The sequence below is a fragment of the Helianthus annuus genome, chromosome 14 (genome assembly GCF_002127325.2).
Source record: "Helianthus annuus cultivar XRQ/B chromosome 14, HanXRQr2.0-SUNRISE, whole genome shotgun sequence".
NCBI lineage: Eukaryota > Viridiplantae > Streptophyta > Magnoliopsida > Asterales > Asteraceae > Helianthus > Helianthus annuus.
Window position 1 is genome coordinate 47,907,485 of NC_035446.2, and position 21,768 is coordinate 47,929,252.

The following is a 21,768-nucleotide window of genomic DNA, read 5'->3' on the forward strand; positions in this document are numbered from 1 at the left end:
TGGTTTCTCAACCCGGGGTGGTAAGTGTTAGAATTCATATTATAGTTTCTACCACCCCATCCTTGACCTTGCACAGCATGAACCTCTTCATATTGCCCATCACCTCCTTGGCAATTTTCAGCCGCATGACCTATTTCATTGCAAATAGTACAAACATCATAAATTTGATTAGTAGTTTGAACATTACCATCGTCAACTGCATGAACTTGCGATCTCGTGACAACCGGTCGTGCTCTCCTTGATGCTTGGGCTTTCCTCTTTGAGGTAATGGCCATTTGTTCCAAGAACTCCCAATCCTCATCTTCATAATTTGTGCCAAAAGTCCCATTTGTGATGGACATTAAATCACGTGCATCCTCGGCACACAACCCCTCGTGGAAGGCATTCATCAACTCCCAAAGTTCAATCCCATGATGAGGACAATTTTTGATCATCATATTAAAGCGCTCGAAGGCTTCATGGAACATTTCGCCTTGTTGTTGTTGGAAACTCCTCAACCCCTTCCTAGCATCATTGGTCTTTTGAGCGGTATAAAACTCGTCTAGGAAAATTTGTTGCATTTCCGCCCAAGTATAAATAGATGCCGAAGGCAAAGTGTAGAACCACTTCTTTGCCTTGTCCTCCAAAGAAAATTGAAGTAATACCAACTTGATATCATCGGCCGAAAATCCTTGACTCCCAAGAGTATTGCAAATGGAGTCATACGCCTCCAAATGGAAATAAGGCTCCTCCGTTGCTAGCCCCTTGTATTTCGGCAAACTTTGTAAAGAATTGGTTCTTACTTCAAAAGTTCTCCCTTAGTTGTTATGAGGAATGACCACCGGTGAAGGATTGTGAGTAATCACCGGTCTAAAATGTGCTTCAATTCCCCTTGCATTTTCCCTAAGATGCCTCCTTGGCACACCAAATCGACCTCGTGGACGAACTTGACCCATTGGTCTTTGCATGGGCCCTTGTGGTACCATTGGTTGTTGAATTGGCCTTTGAATTTGCGGTTGCACCTGTTGTGGTCGAACTTGTTGCAAAGGAACCGGACGTTGCAATTGCGGCCCTTGTGGCCTTGGCCTAATATGTTAAGGTATGAGTTGTTGTTGTTGTTGTACCCCACCAACATTTGGAATCACTTGTACTTGGCCTTGCATATAACCGTACTCCCCTTGCTCTCCATCACCCCCATAACGGTACCCATCTTCATCAAAACCTTCAAACTCCTCATAACCTTCATCATACCCATCTCCTTGAATTCCCGATGATTGCCCAAATGGAATAGTCGAGTATTGGAAACCCGATTGATTTGGTGGTCGATACGGTGTAGCATGGACAATAGACGAAATTGGTGCTATAGTATGGCTCGAATATGACGGACCCGCACCCGGGAAAAAATGGGATAATGGTGGTATAGTAGTGGAAGGGTTAAATGTGACGGTTGGTTCTTCTTGGGTAGTAATGGGCTGTGTGGTGTTGGTTGGTGTAACATTTTGAAGTATGGTGGGTTCGGTAGTATTTGGTGGAATGGTAGTATTTGGTGAGGGTTGAGTGGATGTTGGTATAAATGATGAAGTGGATTCACCCGTAGTGGGTGGTGGTGGTGGTGGATCCATGTATCGAAGTGGTGTAATTGGTGTAATTGGTGTTGTTGGTGAACTGCTGATTGTATTTTTCCTTAGCAAAATTCTGTTTGCTCGCAAAGTTCGCTCGATTTCCGGATCAAACGCCAATGGTGATAGCTTGTGAGAGCTCCTAGTACGCATGCACCTGTCAATACATGCACACTAACACACCCAGCGTAAACCAGAAAAAATAACAAACTCAAAACAAGAACAAAAAATAACACACGTTGCGCACTACTCCCCGGCAACGGCGCCAAAATTTGACGTGATGTCGTGGTCACGCAAATTTAATCCCAAGAACAACTATGTGAATAGTGGCAAGTGGGTATCGAACACAGGGAGTTTGTGGAAAATGTGCTACTTGAAGTGCTTCTCTAAGTTAACTAAATTAAACTAATTGCAAGAAAAATAAATTCAAGAGTTGGTTTGATTTGATTGGTTTTGAAAACTAAGATTACTTAACTAATTTGCAAAATGAAAATTTTGGATTGTAAACAGTTGAGAAACAAATGACTATCTTGAGTTTCCGGTTTGTATCGACGTCTGTGTTAACATTTCACTAGAAAGAACTACATAGACATAGTTCATGTATAATCAATTGCAGTGATGAAAGGGGACTAAGTACTCAGATTCTGAGAACGTGAGGTTATCACCCGATGATCAATCAACCCTTACCCAAACCTAACTATACCCATGATATCCCGATTGCCAACGCCACCAAGAACGTATGGTTTCTAATTAGTTCAACATAAGAATCAACAAGTTACTAACAATCAATCATACACCATAACAATCAATTCAAATAAAAAGCAATTGTTATTCTAGAAATATGAAATGAAAACACATAGTCTTACTCAAACCTTCAACACAAGATAGTCACCAAATATCTAGCCACTCATGGCTTTAACTAACATCATGCAAGAAATGGAAAATATTGTTCACCAACAAAAACTAGACAAGAATTTAGTGAAAAGATAGTTCCAAGATGTGTTTCTTAGCTTCCAAGTGCTCTTCATATACTTCCCAACTCGTTCTAGCCAAGTAGTAACCGAAATTGCATGATTAGGCATCATAAATCTCCATAAAATGGCCAATAAATGCGAAGGTTACAAGATGGGATCAGTCGGAGCCGTAAGCTACGGCACCTGCCGTAGCTTACGGCGGTCAGCAAAGTGCACAAGTCAGCTAGGAGCCGTAAGCTACGGCTCCCTGCCGTAGCTTACGGCGGTCAGTGTTCTTTACGCCAAGTTGCTCCTGTCTTACGGCGGATCATTTTGGCATTGGATGGGGGCCGTAAGCTACGGCCTGGTGGCGTAGCTTACGGCGCTGAGCTTGCTTCTTTTCCATGACTTCTCCGTCTTTCCATTCTTTCGCTCTTTTTAAGTCCCGCAACTTCTAGTATCCATCCGTGCCTCCTAAAACCCGCATCTTGCACACTTTAACACCTGCATCATCAACATCTTGTGATTACCTAATTCAAGCAAATAACCGGATAAAATGTAGAATGTGCGTTATATTAAGCCTTTTAAGGGTTGTCCTATGGACCACCCGTCACATACAAGTCAGGTTTGGTTCAAGTAATGCACGTATAAATCATATCAATCACGTATTGCACGTTTAACAGTCAAAAGCATATCATAATCATACTTGTACGTCTCGGATGGTTGGGCCATTGAGCTTGTGCGAGCCCAACCATCTTGTGCGATATAAATGTCTAGCCCAAACAATACCCGGCCCAACATATAACAAATCAATAATGCAATCTCGGCCCAAATAATATACGTGAGTGACTTGTGCGATCCTGATTGGATTGTACAATTGGACGAGTCCAGCCCAATTAACCATCCGGCCCAAACAGTTAAGCAAAACATATGACTTGTGCGATTCAGGGGATCTTGTGCGATTGGGAACCCCTTGTGCGGTCAAGACATCTTGTGCGACCGAATGACTTGTGTGGTCCGGAGTCTTGTGCGAATGGCCTCATGTGCGATTAAGAGGCCTTGTGCGGCTGTTTAACAAATTCCGGATTTCTTGCCAATCGGTTACAATCAATTTAATAAGTTTCCTTTTTACACTTTATCAATTAACAAGTTTCCAACTAATCATACAACACATAATAGATCAAACATGCATAATCCAATGTTTTCTCAAGAACCCTAACCGAACCATACATGAACACAACTTATTAACATTAAATCGAATTAAACCTGATCATCAATCCGAGTTCTACTATCTCACAGCTGGTTACTTCAAGCATCAAGTGATTAACAACTCTAAATCTGTCTATAATACGGTACATGTGAGCCGATTTCATGACAAGTAAACATGCATCAATCAATCAACATAATCAATCATGTTAAACAAGAACCCTATCACAGCCGATTGCTTATTTATTCGGTAATATCACAAGGTCATCAATTCTTATGTTAATCATACATGACATTTATGTGAGCCGAGTAGCAAGAACATCAACAACAATCAAACATTATCAATCCGCAAGCAAGGCATAGCAACATCAAATCGGTTCTAGCTTAATATCACATATACAATCCTGATCGGTTTTGTCTAGCATGGTATCATATCAACATTTAACAAGGAAACAATAACAAAATACTAACCGATTGGGAGGTAACAAAGGTGGTTCGAGCTATAAGAATCTTCGGTTAGAAAGAGGTGTTTTGCCGTCGGCTTCAAGAGGATGAAAGACTAGGGTTTGTGTGTTTGTAATGATTGCAAATAATGGAGAAACAAAACCCTCAATGAGGTTTTTGTGCGGTATAAATATGAGAGTGGCCGAACCCCTAATGGGCTGCCAATTTGGTCCGAGTACAAACAATACGGCCCAATGGCCTTGTGCGATCGGTTCGTGTTGTGTGGTTCGGGTTGTGTGTTTATCATACATACACGTAATACATATAGCACATAACGTTCATAATTCACAAAGTTCATATAATCACATGTCGTAACATTAATCATTTAATCAATCAACCAAGTTCACATACGTAACATACAACACAAAGACGGGTTTGAAGTACGAGTTGTCACATTATCCCCAACTAAAAAGAAATTTCGTCCCGAAATTTGGTATGCACTCACTGAGGAAGCTAGGTAAGTTGTATCGTTCACTGGTTTTCCTGGGGTGTCACATCCTCCCCCCGTTGATCTGGAATTTCGTCCCGAAATTCCGCAGTAGTAGCTTCAGCCTCAGTGGTGGTTGCATTTGTTCCGAATAACTGGGGGTACTTTTCTGTCATCCTGTCTTCGCGTTCCCAGGTGTACTCTGGGCCACGTTTGGAGTTCCAACGAACTCGAACAAGAGGGATTCTCTTGTGTTTGAGGACCTTCACATCCCGGTCCATAATTTCAACTGGCTCCTCGATGAACTGCAACCGCTCGTCGATAGTAAGCTCTTTCAATGGAATTATGAGGGTTTCATCTGACAGACACTTCTTCAGATTCGACACGTGGAATACATTGTGAACTGCACCGAGTTCAGCTGGTAGGTTTAGCTTGTAGGCTACTTTGTCTATTTTCTCTATGATCTCGAACGGTCCGACATACCGCGGATTTAGTTTGCCCCGTTTGCCAAAACGTACCACACCCTTCCAGGGTGAGACTTTTAGTAAAACCCGGTCCCCGACCTGAAATTCCAATAGCTTACTACGCTTGTCCGCGTAGGCTTTCTGACGGTCGCGTGCTGCCGCCATGCGTTGTCGTATTTGTGCAATCTTTTCTGTGGCGTCCATTACAATCTCCGGACCCGTAATCTGACTATCCCCCACCTCTGCCCAACAGAGAGGTGACCGGCATTTACGTCCGTACAATGCCTCGAATGGAGCTGCTTGTATGCTGGTGTGATAACTATTATTGTACGAGAACTCCACCAAAGGGAGGTGCTTTTCCCAGCCGTTGCCGAAATCAATAACGCATGCCCGAAGCATGTCTTCAAGAGTTTGGATCGTTCGCTCAAACTGCCCATCCGTCTGAGGGTGATATGTTGTGCTCATATCTAGCCGTGAGCCAAAAGATTTGTGCATCGCTTGCCATAGCTCTGACGTGAATCGTGCATCCCGATCCGAAATGATGGAGGTGGGCACCCCGTGCCTCGATACAGCTTCCTTGAGATAGATGTCTGTGAGAGTGGAGAACTTATCCGTTTCCTTTATAGCCAGGAGGTATGCAGACTTGGTGAGTCGATCCACGATCACCCGTATAGTATCATTTCCCCGCTGGGATCTAGGTAAGCCTGTAACAAAATCCATGGAAATTTCTTCCCATTTCCATTGCGGTATCTTCGGTTGTTGAAGTAGGCCCGCTGGTTTCTGGTATTCAACCTTAACTCTCGCACAAGTCGAGCACTTTCCAACGTACGTAGCGATGTGGGCCTTCGTGCTAGGCCACCAATAAGTAGTTCTGATGTCGTGGTACATTTTGTCCGACCCTGGATGTACCGAGTAACGAGACTTGTGAGCTTCATCCATTACCAGCTCGCGTAGACCGCCATAAAGTGGGACCCAAATACGCCCCGTTACATAGTAGGCACCGTCTGCCTTCTGTTCTAATCGTTGCCTTGAGCCGCGTAGGGCTTCAGCCCTGACGTTTTCTGGTTTCAATGCTTCTGCCTGAGCATCTCGTATCTGTGTAGGAAGGCTAGACTGATGTCACACCTTGGCTTTGCGGAAGCGTGGTTAATTTGGTGTGACTTCTTAATACCATAGCTTAATCATAACAAAGCTATATGAATTAAAATATGCAAGATCATCCATTAAAATAAAAATATCAAAACATTGTTTTAACGGGTTAACACCCTATCAACCATAAACTTGTCCACAAACATTACAACCCTAAACATAACATAATATAACATAACATGATTCGAGGACTGTGACTTGTCCAGGAAAGAGTCACATTCCCTAAACCCTGGATGACCTCGGTGACTAATGCAGCGGAAAACATGCCATACCGTGCCAGATCTTTAATTCCCTGAAATACATGTAAGTTGAAAAATCAACAATAATGTTGAGCGAGTTCATGCGAAAGTGAGTAAATAAACCTTTGTATTTATCAAAAACCCTGTTATGTAGCAAATAAGGAAAAAGAGATCACCAATGGTTTGCAAGGCCATTGATATGTGTGAAATGCAAGTAGGAAGGCTCAAACCTAGCAAATTTATGCGTCAGGAACAAAGTCATCCCAAGGTCCGTTATGCTGGACCTGGGACTGGGCTCGCTACACCCAAATAGATCTACCGCTCCTGCCCCTCGGTCCTACCCTGAGGATTAATGACCTCAAGTTTCCGCCTACCCATTCACATGATCTAAAAGTAACCCTCCTTACGCTAACCATACCATGTATAAAGTATTCATAATCAATGTAACATGTATTTCACCCCCGCAGTTTAGAAAACTGAAAACAGTTAAGAGAAAAGGGGGACATGAACTCACAGTCAGTGCGTCGCTATACCAAGTACTCCGAATGTCAGGCAGCTATGCAACGACCTACATGTGCTAATTCTATTAGACGGATGGTCGTGCCTTAGCTTTATAGTTTTAGTTTCGGGAACAGTTAGACAACCGTTACTTGTATATACTTGGTAATTAATTTCCTTCCCAAGGATGGGGGATTTAATACATGTGTATTTGTATCATCTCATTAAGTCCCACTTAATATATTTTTACTTCTCATTCCAAAATATAAACATTTTTCTCAAAAATATTAAATTTTCTCTTCACTTAATACTTTCCAAAATAATGCGTTGACAAAATACGCGCTTATGAATATTTCCGTAAAAAGCGTAAGTTACGTTTTAACGATTAAGTGGTAATAGTAATTACCGTTGTAACTTATACGTTTGTCGTGTAAGCGTTTGTATTATTTTGGGTTCGTCAGCGTTTGTAAATATTATTTTTACTCTAAAAATAATATTTATATATTTTCACAAAATAATCATAAACAGTGTGGTGAAAAAATATATTTATCGAATAAATATTTATCACGTTTAGTTTTAGTGAAAATCCCACCTCCGATTATTTAATAAATAAAGTGATGGCGAAATATATTTTGAAAACATCTCAAAAATAGTTTAACACTTGTAAATAATTCTAAATGTTAGATTTTAGAAAAATTTCGCCAGAGTTTCCCCTGTAACTGGAGGTGGCCACGCTTTCAAGCGTATCATTTTCTTTTACAAAATCACTTCAACAATTTCTTGATTCAATCAAACAATTTCCAACACATCAAACTAGTCTCGACACATCAAACTAATCGACTAGTATGTAAATCGCATTATTACATGAACTTGTAGTTTTTCTGAAAACTATAGTGTAGATCTCCTTATATTTGGTGGATCTTTGCATAAAGTAGTTTAATCTTGTAAAAACCCCGTTTTTTTAGAATAAATCATTCTTTACAACTTCCCGACAACTTTTATAAAATTGTTACTTTGTCGGATCTTTCGTTTCACAAGTGTTTATACACTTGTAGTTTGTAAAAATCATATTTGTTAGTGTGTCATCCGACTTTTATAAAACATGATTTTCTAGACACTTGGTTCTACGAAAATACCACTTGCACATACGTAGATCCGCTAGTTTTAAACACCATTTTACTAGTAAAAATACTTTTACACAAGTTCATGTTTCTCGTGTGGTAGAGTTTCACCTTTTAACCCTCGTACTGATAGAAACAAGCTTATGTCAAGATCTATGATCTTAACAAAGTCGGGTTAAACGATGATCCGAGCCACCATATCGTAGATCGGGCCTCAATAATCATCATATTTAAACACTACAACTTTTACACAAGTTATGATCTTTTATCCAACAAAATTCAAGTTTTAGTAAACTTTAAAGATCCAAAAGATGGGTTTCCGCATTTTAACCGTTATAAATCATATTAACCACCTTAGATATGTTCGAGAGTGAGTTTTAAACATTATACCTCTAGCTCGGGGCTAGGGAAGAATCTAGGCGAAAATGAGGTGGATAAAAGCGAAGTAGAAAGGTCCTTCCGCTTCCGTTTGCTCCGAGACTCCTAACACGTGACCCTTGAAGCTTGTATGTGCTTGAAATGGATGAACAAGAGTCGAAAAATGGTTGTGTAGGTGGGTGTGGGTTCGGCCGAGAGCCAAGGGAGGGCAAGAGAGAGAGTTGTGAAGTGTTTAAGTATGTGTTATGATCTTTAGTGTTTAGGTGATGTATTTATAGGCATAAACAAGATTATCGTCCAAAGGATTTCCTGTCTCCTTGATATTAGACATAAATCAATTTAATAATCAAAAGTTGTACCCTCTTGGTTCCCCTAGTTGGCCGATCTCATTAGGGGGGGGGGGTATCCAGTTCGATTTCAATCGTTTAGTTAGAGTTTAGTTACATTAAACCAAGTTAGATAGGGGTTAACTTGGTTAGTGGTGTGATGCGTTATATCGCGTGTGTTAGGGTAATCAGGGACCCTAACTGGCTCAGAAAAAGACTAACAATATTTTTGGCAATATTTTCATGTTCCGGGTATAGTCCGGTTGTTCGGTTGGATAGTAATCCGTTAAAGTGCTTAAGTAAGCTTTTAAGCGTCGTAAATAATATTTTTAGCGACACATCTTATTCTGCAAAGTGTCAGGAATACTTCCTCATGTTTTGGCACTTTATTAGTTAGCTAGAAGCTGGTATGTTAATAAAAGTGCTGTGTCTTGTGCTTTAGAGTACGTTTTAGGCACATCCAATCATTATATCTTATTCCTAGAGAAGCAATTCTACAACCCTTGTATCCCTACACACACTATGGGTGTAGTCAAATATTTCTGGCTCATACAGGCCCTTAGAGGCAGTGTCTGCCTGATGCTGGCTTTATCAGCATGTTCAATAGGTTATCCGTTCAAATGCTACTGTGCTTTAAGTGCATCATGTTTGTCACTAAGGTTCAGTAAGTAAATAATGTAGTGACGGAAATCAAGGTATGATGCAGATATGTACAAGTATCAACAGTCAAGTAGCAGTTCATCAGTATTTTCAGTTAAGCACAGTAATTAAGCAACAATTAATAGTTAATTAAGTCGTACGGATACCTGGTTTAGTGAGGGTTGTCACATTCTCCCCCCGTTAGAAAAATTTCGTCCCGAAATTTTAAGCTCTGCTTGTAGAAGCAGGGTTCTCAGGAAATAAGTGAGGGTATTTTTCTTTCATTCGGTCCTCACGCTCCCAGGTGAATTCAGGACCATGTCTAGCATTCCAACGAACCTTGACGAGCTTGACACTGCTCCGGCGGGTCTTGTTCACTTTCCAATCCGTGACCTCGACAGGTTCTTCAACGAAGTGGAGCGTGTCATCAACATGAATTTCGTCGGTAGGAATGGCAACGTTATCTTGTGTTGGACTTTTCTTCAGATTGGATACATGAAATGTATCGTGAACACCATTTAGTTCGGCAGGTAGGTCCAACTTGTATGCTACTAACCCGATTCTCTCCAAGATCTTGAATGGCCCAATATACCTCGGGTTCAACTTTCCACGTTTCCCAAAGCGTGCCACACCCTTCCAGGGTGATACCTTCAACAAAACCATCTCACCAACCTCAAACTCTAGAGGTTTCCTGCTTCGATCCGCGTAGGCTTTCTGCCTGTCACGAGCCGCACTGATGTGGTCCCGTATCTGTGCGATCTTATCTGTGGTTTCCTGTACCATTTCAGGACCAACCAATTGTCTATCACCTGCGTCAGCCCAACAAAGCGGCGATCTGCACTTGCGCCCATATAAAGCTTCGAATGGCGCGGCACCAATACTGGTGTGGTAGCTGTTGTTGTATGAAAACTCAAGCAGGGGTAAATGCTTATCCCAGCTACCGCCCAAATCCATCACACATGCTCTCAGCATGTCTTCTAACGTCTGAATCGTCCGCTCGCTTTGACCGTCGGTCTGCGGGTGAAAAGCTGTGCTCAGATTCAACTTGGAGCCAAAGGCTTCCTGGAAGGATTGCCATATCCTTGACACGAACCTTCCGTCTCTATCAGAGATAATCGAGAGAGGTACTCCATGGCGTGTAACAATCTCTCTCATGTAAATTTCGGCCAGTTTGCTCGTATTATCCTTCTCTTGGATAGGTAGGAAGTGTGCTGACTTCGTTAAACGGTCTACTATTACCCAAATAGTGTCATGGCCTCTTGGCGTTCTTGGCAACTTCGTAATAAAATCCATAGAGATTTGTTCCCACTTCCACTTGGGGATCTCTGGTTGCTGCAGAAGTCCCGAAGGCTTCTGGTATTCCGCCTTAACCTTGGCGCATGTTAAACATTTGCTCACATAAACAGCAACATCGCCTTTCATCCTAGGCCACCAATAGTAATCTTTAAGATCCTGGTACATCTTATCCGCTCCCGGGTGGATAGAGTACCGCGATTTGTGAGCTTCTTCGAAAATAACCTTTCTTAAACCACCAAACAAAGGAACCCAAATCCTGTTCTCAAAACATAACGTTCCTTCCTTGTTTGGTACCAGTATCTTCTCCATCCCACGGAGATACTCTTCTGCAAGGTTTCTTTTCTTGAGAGCTTCTTGTTGCGCTGCACGAACGCGCGAGGAAAGATCGGTCTGAATGATCATCTCCAAAGCTCTAACCCTTATGGGTTTGATCCTCTCCTTACGACTTAGGGCATCGGCGACCACATTCGCCTTCCCTGGGTGATACTTTATCTCGCAGTCGTAGTCATTCAACAGTTCTACCCATCGTCTTTGCCTCATATTCAACTCCTTCTGGTTGAATATATGCTGGAGGCTCTTGTGATCGGTGAAGATCGTACACCTCGTACCATAAAGGTAGTGTCTCCAGATCTTCAAAGCGAAAACCACTGCGCCAAGCTCCAAATCGTGTGTGGTATAGTTCTTTTCATGCACCTTCAGTTGGCGTGACGCGTAGGCAATAACCTTTTGGCGTTGCATCAACACACAACCCAATCCTTGACGCGAGGCGTCGCAGTATACCACAAAATCATCAGTACCTTCTGGTAGAGCTAAGATTGGCGCGTTACAAAGCTTATCTTTCAATATCTGAAATGCTTCCTCCTGTTTAATTCCCCAATCAAACTTCTTGTCCTTCTGAGTGAGGAACGTCAATGGTTGGGCGATCTTTGAAAAGTTCTCAATGAACCTTCGATAATAGCCAGCCAAACCCAAGAATTGCCGAATCTCGGTTGGCGTCTTTGGCGTTTCCCAATCTTTAATCGCCTCGATCTTGGTGGGATCCACGTGGATTCCATCTCCGTTTACCACGTGCCCAAGGAATTGCACTTCCCTTAGCCAAAACTCGCACTTAGAGAATTTGGCGTACAACTGTTCTTTCTTTAGCAGCTCCAAAATGGCTCTTAAATGTTGTTCGTGCTCAGCCTTCGTCTTTGAATAAATCAAAATATCATCGATGAATACAATCACGAACTTATCCAAGTACGGCTTGCAAACCCGATTCATCAAATCCATGAACACTGCAGGTGCGTTTGTCAAACCAAACGGCATAACGAGAAACTCGTAGTGTCCATATCGAGTTCTGAAGGCTGTCTTTGGGATACTCTCCTCCTGTATCCGTAGCTGATGGTATCCAGATCGAAGATCGATCTTTGAATAAAAGCTTGAACCTTGAAACTGGTCGAATAGATCATCGATCCTTGGCAGGGGATACCTATTCTTGATCGTCAGCTTGTTCAACTCTCTGTAGTCAATGCACATACGGAAACTACCGTCCTTCTTCTTCACAAACAAAACTGGAGCTCCCCAAGGCGAGAAGCTTGGTCGGATAAACCCCTTATCGAACAACTCCTGAAGTTGTGTCGACAGTTCTTGCATCTCAGACGGAGCAAGTCGGTAGGGTGCCTTAGCCACAGGCGCGGCGCCTGGAACTAAGTCAATGCGAAACTCCACTTGCCTTTGAGGCGGCAATCCAGGCAAGTCTTCAGGAAAGACTTCTGGATATTCCCTTACGACAGGGATGTCTTCGATCTTCGGCTCAGCAGCCTTTTTATCTACAATGTGTGCCAGAAAAGCAACACATCCTTTCTGCAAACACTTTCTCGCTTTCAGGCAGCTAATCATCCTTAACGGCGTCTCACGCTTCTCCCCATGAACAACAATGGTCTCACCATCATCGGTCGGGATACGAATAATCTTCTCGTGACAAACTATCTCGGCCTTGTTACTCGATAACCAATCCATCCCTACTACCACGTCGAAGCTTCCCAACTGAACTGGTAGTAGATCCAGAGCGAACTCACGCTCTCCCAATTCGATTACGCAACCTCGAATCACCTCGTTAGCCTCTACTAACTTCCCATTCGCTAATTCGATCGAGTATGGAATATCTAATTTACTAGCGGCTAAACCAAGCATATTCTTAAATTCTAGCGATACGAAGCTGTAATCGGCACCAGTATCAAACAAAACGGATGCATAGCGTTGGTTTACAGGGAACGTACCAGTGACAACATTGGGATCCTGGCGCGCTTCCCTTGCTTCTATGTTGAAAACTCTTCCGCGTGCTTGGTTTAATTCTGGGCAATTCGTTTTGTAATGCCCAACATCACCGCAGTTAAAACATCCGGGCCTCTGCCCGTTCCCACCATTGTTTCCCGCTTGGTTGTTTCCCTGATTTCGATTCATGGCGCCCGCTTGGTTAGCATGATTGGCACGGTTTCCATCACCTCCCTGGTTTCCTTGTGGGCGGTTCCCAGCACCACCACGGTTGTTCCTATTCCCATATCCTCCTTGGCCTCCCCGGCCAGCAGTGGCCCAACAAGTCTCCTTCAGGTGGCCAGCCTTCCCACATGCTTCACAAACCTTTAACCCACAACAACCAGAGTGATGTCGTTGGCATGAGTTGCACTTGGGTTGTGCACCCATATATCCCTTACTTTTCTTTCTCCCACCAGCTGTATCTTGAGCTGGCGCATTCGATTCCCCTTTCTTAACCACCATCCCGGTGCCCTGCTTGAAATTTGAAAACTTCCGTTTATTCCCACCTGACGACTCCACATGAGTCTCCTTCTTCTTGGGCTCAATTTCATCAAACTTGTTCAACCGAATTGCCTCTTCGGTGAGAGCCACACTCAAATCAATGGCTTCTGTGATAGTTGCAGGTTTGGAGGAGGTCACCATACTGATGATTTGAGGAGCTAATCCCCAAATGAAGCGTTCAATTCTCTTGAACTCCGGTGTGACCATGTAGGGTACCACATGCGACAAGTCGTGGAACCTCTGAACATACTCTGCTATCTTAGGACCTTCCATTTTTAGATGCCAGAACTCGGTCTCCAATCTCTGAATTTCAGCGCGAGAAAAGTACTTCTTGCGCATGAGTTCTTTCAGCTCGGTCCACGTCAGTGCGTAAGCAGCAGCTTCGCCAAGTGTCTGGACTTGTAGATTCCACCAGGATAGGGCTCCATCCAAAAATAGCCCTGAGATGTAAGTGACTTGTTGGTCCAGCGCGCATTTGCTCATGCGAAGTACGGATTCGGTTTTCTCAGCCCAGCGGACGAAAGCAACAGCACCACCTGTGCCATCGAAGTTTACGGGCTTGCAGTCCAAGAACTGTTTGTAGGTGCACCCATGAGGTGGATTGTTGTTGTTGCCCGTGTTGCCGGAGTTGCTTCCACTCATTCCTCCTTGAGAGGCAGCATATTGAGCAATAGCAGCAGCAATGACTTGCTGTAGTTCGTCCTGAGTAGTAGGCATTGGCTGAGGTTGACGTCTTGGCGGCATCTTCTAAAGATGTATACGTCGGTCAGACCATAGTAAGCATACGTATATAGTAATAGTAATAGCACATAACATCTCATGTTATTAATATATCACACACAACATCCCATGTGACGATTATTATACACACACCATCCCATGTCACAAATATTATACACACAACATCCCATGTCCCAACATCCCATGTCACAAGTATTATATACACAACATCCCATGTCCCAACATCCCATGTCACAAGTATTATATACACAACATCCCATGTCCCAACATCCCATGTCACAAGTATTATATACACAACATCCCATGTCCCAACATCCCATGTCACAAGTATTATATACACAACATCCCATGTCCCAACATCCCATGTCACAAAAATATAAATAAGCAATCAAGTGAATCAGATATGGTGAGAATACTGCGATTGCCATATATATCGAGACCACAATGTAGTAAGTGTATCGGTACATCACTGTGTCATACAATCATCAATCAATTAGGGGTTACATCACCCCTGTCCAAAAACTATATCATGTCAGTGTCAAATACATCAAGTACATCAAATAAGTGTCAACAAAAGTCAGTATCATCAGATGGTCTCCAAAATGCTGTGTAGTCACAATCGCTGTCGTCTCACCAACGTCTACCTATACAGCACTGATGAGCTCTATGCGGATGGCGGGGGAGGAGGGGGAAAGTGAGGGTAAAGCAAGCGGCGTAACAGAAGCCAATCCTCCTCCATAGCCTGCTGAGTGCGAATAACAGAAGCAACCTGCTGCTCTAGTGTAAAGAGACGAGCAGCAAAATCTGGGGGTAATGATCGACATGGCTGAAGAGGGGAGTGTATCTGACCATGGCATGAACATGGTGGCAGCTGAGCTCTCTCGAGCTCCTGGAGACGCTGCGTGTGTGACTCATGCTGATGAACGAAGGACATCAAAACGTCCTCTATAGTGTGTCCAACATGAAACGGATGGTATGGATCAGTAGGTGGCATGGCTGGTGGCGTCGACCAAAGCAAAGGCTCACTGGTGGGGTCAAATGGTGCCACATGAAAGGGTGAAGTAGAGGGTGGAACAGATGACATCTGGGGCATGAAGGGAATAGACATCGGCACGTGCCCAAAAGGATGGGCTGAAGATGTGACAACTCGAATTTCCAAGATTCCTATTTCGCATTTATTGCACGTTCTTGTATTGTTTTGTTGTTTATTTGCACAACTGATTGCTATGGAATTATATACGTTTTGATTCAATGTAGTGCATTGTGTTTTTGTGCATGGTTATGTGTTATTGTGAAAGACTTGGTAAATATATGAACTTAGTGGTGGAACTATGAAATTATTATGAGATGGTGTGTATGTGTAAAATATGATACTTGGGGTAGTATAGAGTAATTAGTGAAACCTAAATCATACTTAACCCTAATCCTTTGTTCACTAATCATTCTCACACAAGAAACCAAGGCACGTACTTCACTTTCTCTGGCAATCATCATCACCAAGTGATTCATCACTCTTGATTTCACATTTCTCTAGAATCATTCAAGGTAATCGTTAATCATTGGTTTTTTTTAATTGTTGATTGATTCATTCATGCTAAACCCTAGTTCTCATTTGATATTCTCTGCTTATTGATTGAGCCTGATTTGTTGAGAAATGAATAAGATTATTATGAAATCAATTGCATGATGATTTAGATGTATGATATGTTTAAACTGTTGATGATTGATTTTGTTTCTGCACTATGAGAATGTATGAAATTAGGGTTTTGAAACCAAGAACATAACTGCTGAATATACGAAGCGTAACTGTTATGATCACATTGAACGTATGATTGATGTATTGTCTGGGTTTTCCTTATGGTGATCATGTCCGACTTTGTAATGTAATTATTTGTCTGAGTTTAAACATGTGAAGGTCCGAGTTCTTATGTGAGTTACTTGGTCCGACTTTAGATGAATGAAGCCTTTGGATCCGAGTTTCAAGCTTAAACCTATGTCCGACCTTTAACATCATGCCAAGGGTCCGAGTTTATCAACATATATGTAGGTCCGATCTTTTTAAATGATATTATGACCGAGTTTTATATGAAATCATCACAAGGGTCCGACTTTCAAAGGACCTTATGGTCCGAGTTTGTTAAGGAGGGGCTGCCCGACCTTCAACACTCAATAAAGGTCCGAGTTTCTTGAATGTCCCACTAGTCCGAGTTTAATACTCATGTAAATGATGTCCGAGTTTAGTAACCATGCATGTGTGGTCCGAGTTTAATGCCATGTATGTGTGGCCCGAGTTTATTGAAGGCCACATAGTCCGAGTTTCTAATGGGCCTTACCTTGTCCGACTTTGTGAAACATATGCGCATGATCCGAGTTTTGCCCACTGGGTCCGAGTTTCATCCATGAAACTCTTGTCTGAGGTTATAACACATCATGTGCTATCCGAGTTATGAACAAGGGAAAACCCCCCCCACACACACTTGTCTGAGTTTTAGAATGGCAAGGCCCTGTCTGATATTGTTTGATGTTCACTTTGAAACAATGAATTGCATGTTGCATAATGTTAACCTGTTAAGCTGTGTATGGCATTTTGTTAAATCCCTGACTATGTTAAACTTGTGAAGTTTAATAACGATGTTAATCTGTTAGGTATGTTAACGGTGACCCTTAGATTATTATACACGTAAGATTAAACCGTGAAATCAGGGACGTTACGCATGAATTACGTGAATAGGATTGACTGCTTACATGATGTATGATTCTACGTGAATGATCGTATGATATTGAATGCAACTGTATGATAATGCATGTGTGAACATTTTTTTGTAATATCACCGTGTACACAATAAACACACAAAGCACCGTTGCTTGATTATCGAGGATTTTAAACCCTAATTAAATGAATCATGTGCAATATATCCTAGGTCGTGTGTAACGGACTTAGAGATTTATAAACCCCAGAAGCAATAACATACCGAGCAAACCAAGGTGAGTTCACATAGCCAAGGCATGGGGTTCCCAGGGTGGGAATGGGATTTGATTATGTACTGGTACTTATCTATACTGGAACGTAGTGATGTGATTTGATGAACTATTGAACATACTCCGCTGATCGAACTACGACTAGACTAGTAACACTTATTGAACTGATCTTCGCACACCTGCCAAGGGTTGGCCGCGATATTATGACTGACTTCGCACACCTGCCTTTGGAAGGCCGCGAACGGAAATTTACTAATCTTCGCACACCTGCCTGGTAGGCCGCGATACAGATAAACCTAGTCTAGAATACACGGGATGAACATCCCCTAATATCTTCGCATACCTGCCTGGGAGGCCGCGATGGAAACTAATACGATACATGACATAACGAACGAGCATACTACTACACACTGTACTATTACTGAACTGTTAACTGTGAACTCGCTCAACTAGTTGTTGATCCTCTGTTACATGCCTTGCAGGTCGTTAGATACATGGAGCTTGCACAGGGAGGAGCAGGTCGTTGTGGAGCATGGATTATGTTTTGAAATTTATGGAACTTATGTTACACATTTGGGTTTTCGTACTTATGCTTCCGCTATACTTAAAAACTATGATTATGTTTTGAACACCTATCGTAATGAATGATTGGTTTACATTTATTATACTTGATATTAATTACATGTTCGATATGATTGGTGGCTTGATCCTGGTCAGTCACGCTCCCAAGCGGTGATACTCCGCAGGTGGATTTTGGGGGTGTGACTGATTGGTATCAGAGCCATTGGTTATAGAGAACTTGGTTTTAATATGGGAAAACGTTTTATTAAAACCAGACTATAACCAGAACAGTGCTCTCAACGATCCACAACGACGCTTCGCTCCACGTGCAAGACTCGACGTCCTAGGTAATAAGGTTTATGTTTATTACCTGCTTGCTAGAACTGCATAGAACTTTGCTCGTAGTATGCTTACATTACTTTGCTCACTACTTGTTATTGCTTAAGAACACTTACGTGCTTACACTCTTCTGTCATCGCACTATTCGCGAACCTTTCTCACTTATGTTGCCTTTGATGTGAAGATCAATGGCCGGACGAATTAACATGACTCAAGCCCAGCTAGAGGCTCTCGTTCAAGCTCAAGTTGCTGCGGCACTTGCAGCTGCTCAAGCAGGTAGTATACCCTGCAGTATAGACACACTAGGATCTTTAGATCCTACATTAACTTTCGTATTTAACCTTGTCCTATTCGTACACAATAGGTCAACACGCGCAGCAGCCTGTCTGCACTTTCAAGAACTTCATGGACTTTCGTCCAAGCTCATTCAGTGGCACCGAGGGGGCAGTGGGACTCCTCCATTGGTTTGAGAAGTTAGAATCCGTGTTCGAAATGTGTGAATGCCCTGAGGCTCGCAGGGTCAAGTACGCCACTGGCACTTTGGAAGGGATCGCGTTGACTTGGTGGAACGCCCAAGTTCAGATCTTAGGGTTGGCAGCTGCTAACGCCACGCCCTGGAATGATTTTAAGGAACTTATCAAAAGGGAATATTGCACGCGTGAAGATATTCACAAGTTGGAAGATGAGCTGTATAATTTGAAAATGGTTGGGTCGGAGATCGAAGCGTATACTAAACGGTCGAATGAGCTGGCAGTGCTGTGTCCAACTATGGTGGACCCTCCATACAAGCGCATCGAGATGTATCTCAAGGGGTTGGCACCAGAAATCCAGAGCCATGTTACCTCGGCTAATCTTGACAACATCCAGGAAATTCAGCGCCTTGCTCATCGTATTACAGATCAGGCAGTGGATCAGAACAGACTGCCAAAACGTGTCAAGGCTACCACTGCTGCTGTCACCACTTCTGCTACTCCCAGTGACAACAAGAGGAAATGGGAGGGGGATTCCATCAAGGGATCAGTTTCTGTTCAGTCTCAGCAGCGCAAGACAAATGACTACTAGAATTCGAGCCAGCAATCATCTGGCAGTCAGGGGCAGGGTGGCTATCGGGGAATTCACCCACTGTGTAATAAGTGCAACAGACACCACAGCGGAAGATGTCGCAGGGAACGTTGTCAAAGATGCCTCAAGATGGGTCATGAGGCAAAGGATTGTAGAAGCTCTCGGCCAGCAAATCAGAACCAGCAACTCCCACCGCCAGCTCCACAGAACCAGCAGCAGCAACCACAGCGTGGAAACCGGGGATGTTTCCAGTGTGGGGCAGAAGGTCATTACAAACGCGATTGTCCTCAGTTGAACCAGAATCAGAACCACGACAATAACCAGGGCAACGGGAACAACAACAACAACGGGGGAAACAACAACAACAATGGCAACGAGGCAAGAGGTCGAGTTTTCGTGTTAGGACGAGGAGACGCAATGAACGATATTTGAACTTATAACTTATTTTGGGTTTTCAATATTATGTTTCCGCTACTCAAATAAAGTTTGGTTTGAACATCAATTGTATTGGGTTTTATGAATTATTTTAACTACTATACTTTATGTTTGATATGATGGATGGTTTGATATTATTGAGCGCACCTGCCGTGTTTATGGACCTTACGAACAGGGTGTGCAAACCCTATCCTAACAAGTTCGTCATTGTCTTCATCGACGTCATTCTGACCTACTCCAAGAGTCAAGAGGAGCACGAGCAGCACTTACGTCTTATCTTGGAACTTCTTCGAAAGGAGCAACTGTACGCAAAGTTTTCAAAATGCGACTTCTGGCTACGTGAAGACACTTCTTAGGCCATGTGGTGAACAGGGATGGGATTCACGTCGATCCATCCAAGGTGGATTTGATCAAGAACTGGCCTGCACCGCGTACACCGACAGAAATACGCCAATTCTTGGGTTTGGCGGGGTATTGCAGATGATTCATCAAAGACTTCTCCAAGATCGCACAGCCGCTTACTATGTTGACACAGAAAGGTGCTACCTATCGTTGGGGTAATACACAAGAAACGGCTTTTCAGTACTTAAAGGATAGGCTTTGCAGCGCACCTATTCTCTCATTGCCAGAGGGCACGGATGATTTTGTGGTCTATTGTGACGCATCGATACAGGGGCTTGGTTGTGTAATGATGCAGCGTGGCAAAGTTATTGCCTACGCTTCGCGGCAACTCAAGATTCATGAACGGAACTACACGACGCACGATATAGAGCTGGGAGCTGTTGTTTTCGCGCTTAAGATATGGCGACACTACCTGTACGGTACCAAGTGCACGATTTACACCGATCACAGGAGTCTCGAGCATATCTTCAAGCAGAAGGAATTGAATATGCGTCAACGACGATGGGTTGAACTTCTGAACGACTACGAATGCGCCATCAAGTATCATCCAGGCAAGGCCAATGTTGTGGCCGACGCCCTCAGTCGAAAGGACACCCTACCTAAGCGCGTGCGAGCGCTACAGCTTACTATTCAGTCCAGTCTTCCTGCACAGATACGAGCTGCTCAGATAGAAGCATTGAAACCCGAAATCGTCATGGCTGAAGCCTTACGCGGTTCAAGGCAACGACTAGAACAAAGGGAAGACGGCGCCTACTATGTAACAGGACGTATTTGGATCCCACTATACGACGGTTTACGAGAACTTGTGATGGATGAAGCACACAAGTTTCGCTACTCGGTACATCCAGGGTCGGACAAAATGTACCACGACATCATAACTACTTATTGGTGGCCTAGTATGAAGGCTCACATCGCCACCTATGTTGGCAAGTGCTTGACCTGTGCAAGAGTCAAGGTTGACTATCAGAAACCCGCAGGCCTACTTCAGCAACCCAGGATACCGCAATGGAAATGGGAAGAAATTTCCATGGATTTTGTTACAGGCCTACCTAGATCTCAGCGTGGGAATGATACTATATGGGTGATCATGGATCGACTCACCAAGTCTGCACACTTCCTGGCTATAAAGGAAACGGATAAGTTCTCCACTCTCGCAGACATCTACCTTAAAGAAGTTGTTTCGAGGCACGGGGTGCCCATTTCCATCATTTCGGATCGGGATGCACGATTCACGTCAGAGCTATGGCAAGCGATGCACAAAGCTTTTGGTTCTCGATTAGACATGAGCACAACTTATCACCCTCAGACGGAAGGACAGTCTGAACACACTATTCAAACCTTAGAAGACATGCTTCGGGCATTTGTTATCGATTTCGGCAACAGCTGGGAAAAACATCTCCCTTTGGTGGAGTTCTCATACAATAACAGTTATCACACCAGCATACAAGCCGCTCCGTTCGAGGCATTGTACGGACGTAAATGCCGGCCACCTCTCGGTTGGGCAGAGGTGGGAGATAGTCAGATTACAGGACCAGAGATGGTAGTTGACGCTACTGAACGAATTGCACAGATACGACAACGCATGGCGGCAGCTCGCGATCGCCAGAAAAGCTACACAGATAAGCGTAGGAAGCCATTAGAATTTCAGGTCG

At 43.3% G+C, this 21,768-nt stretch overlaps 1 non-coding gene across 1 annotated transcript; it reads left to right on the top strand.

Moving 5' to 3' along the window:
* Nucleotides 1–405: 405 nt before the first annotated feature.
* LOC118486968 lies at nt 406–511 on the top strand. Its single transcript, XR_004880135.1, has one exon. It is a non-coding gene; the product is annotated as a small nucleolar RNA R71 (small nucleolar RNA).
* The last annotated feature ends 21,257 nt before the right edge of the window (nt 512–21,768 follow it).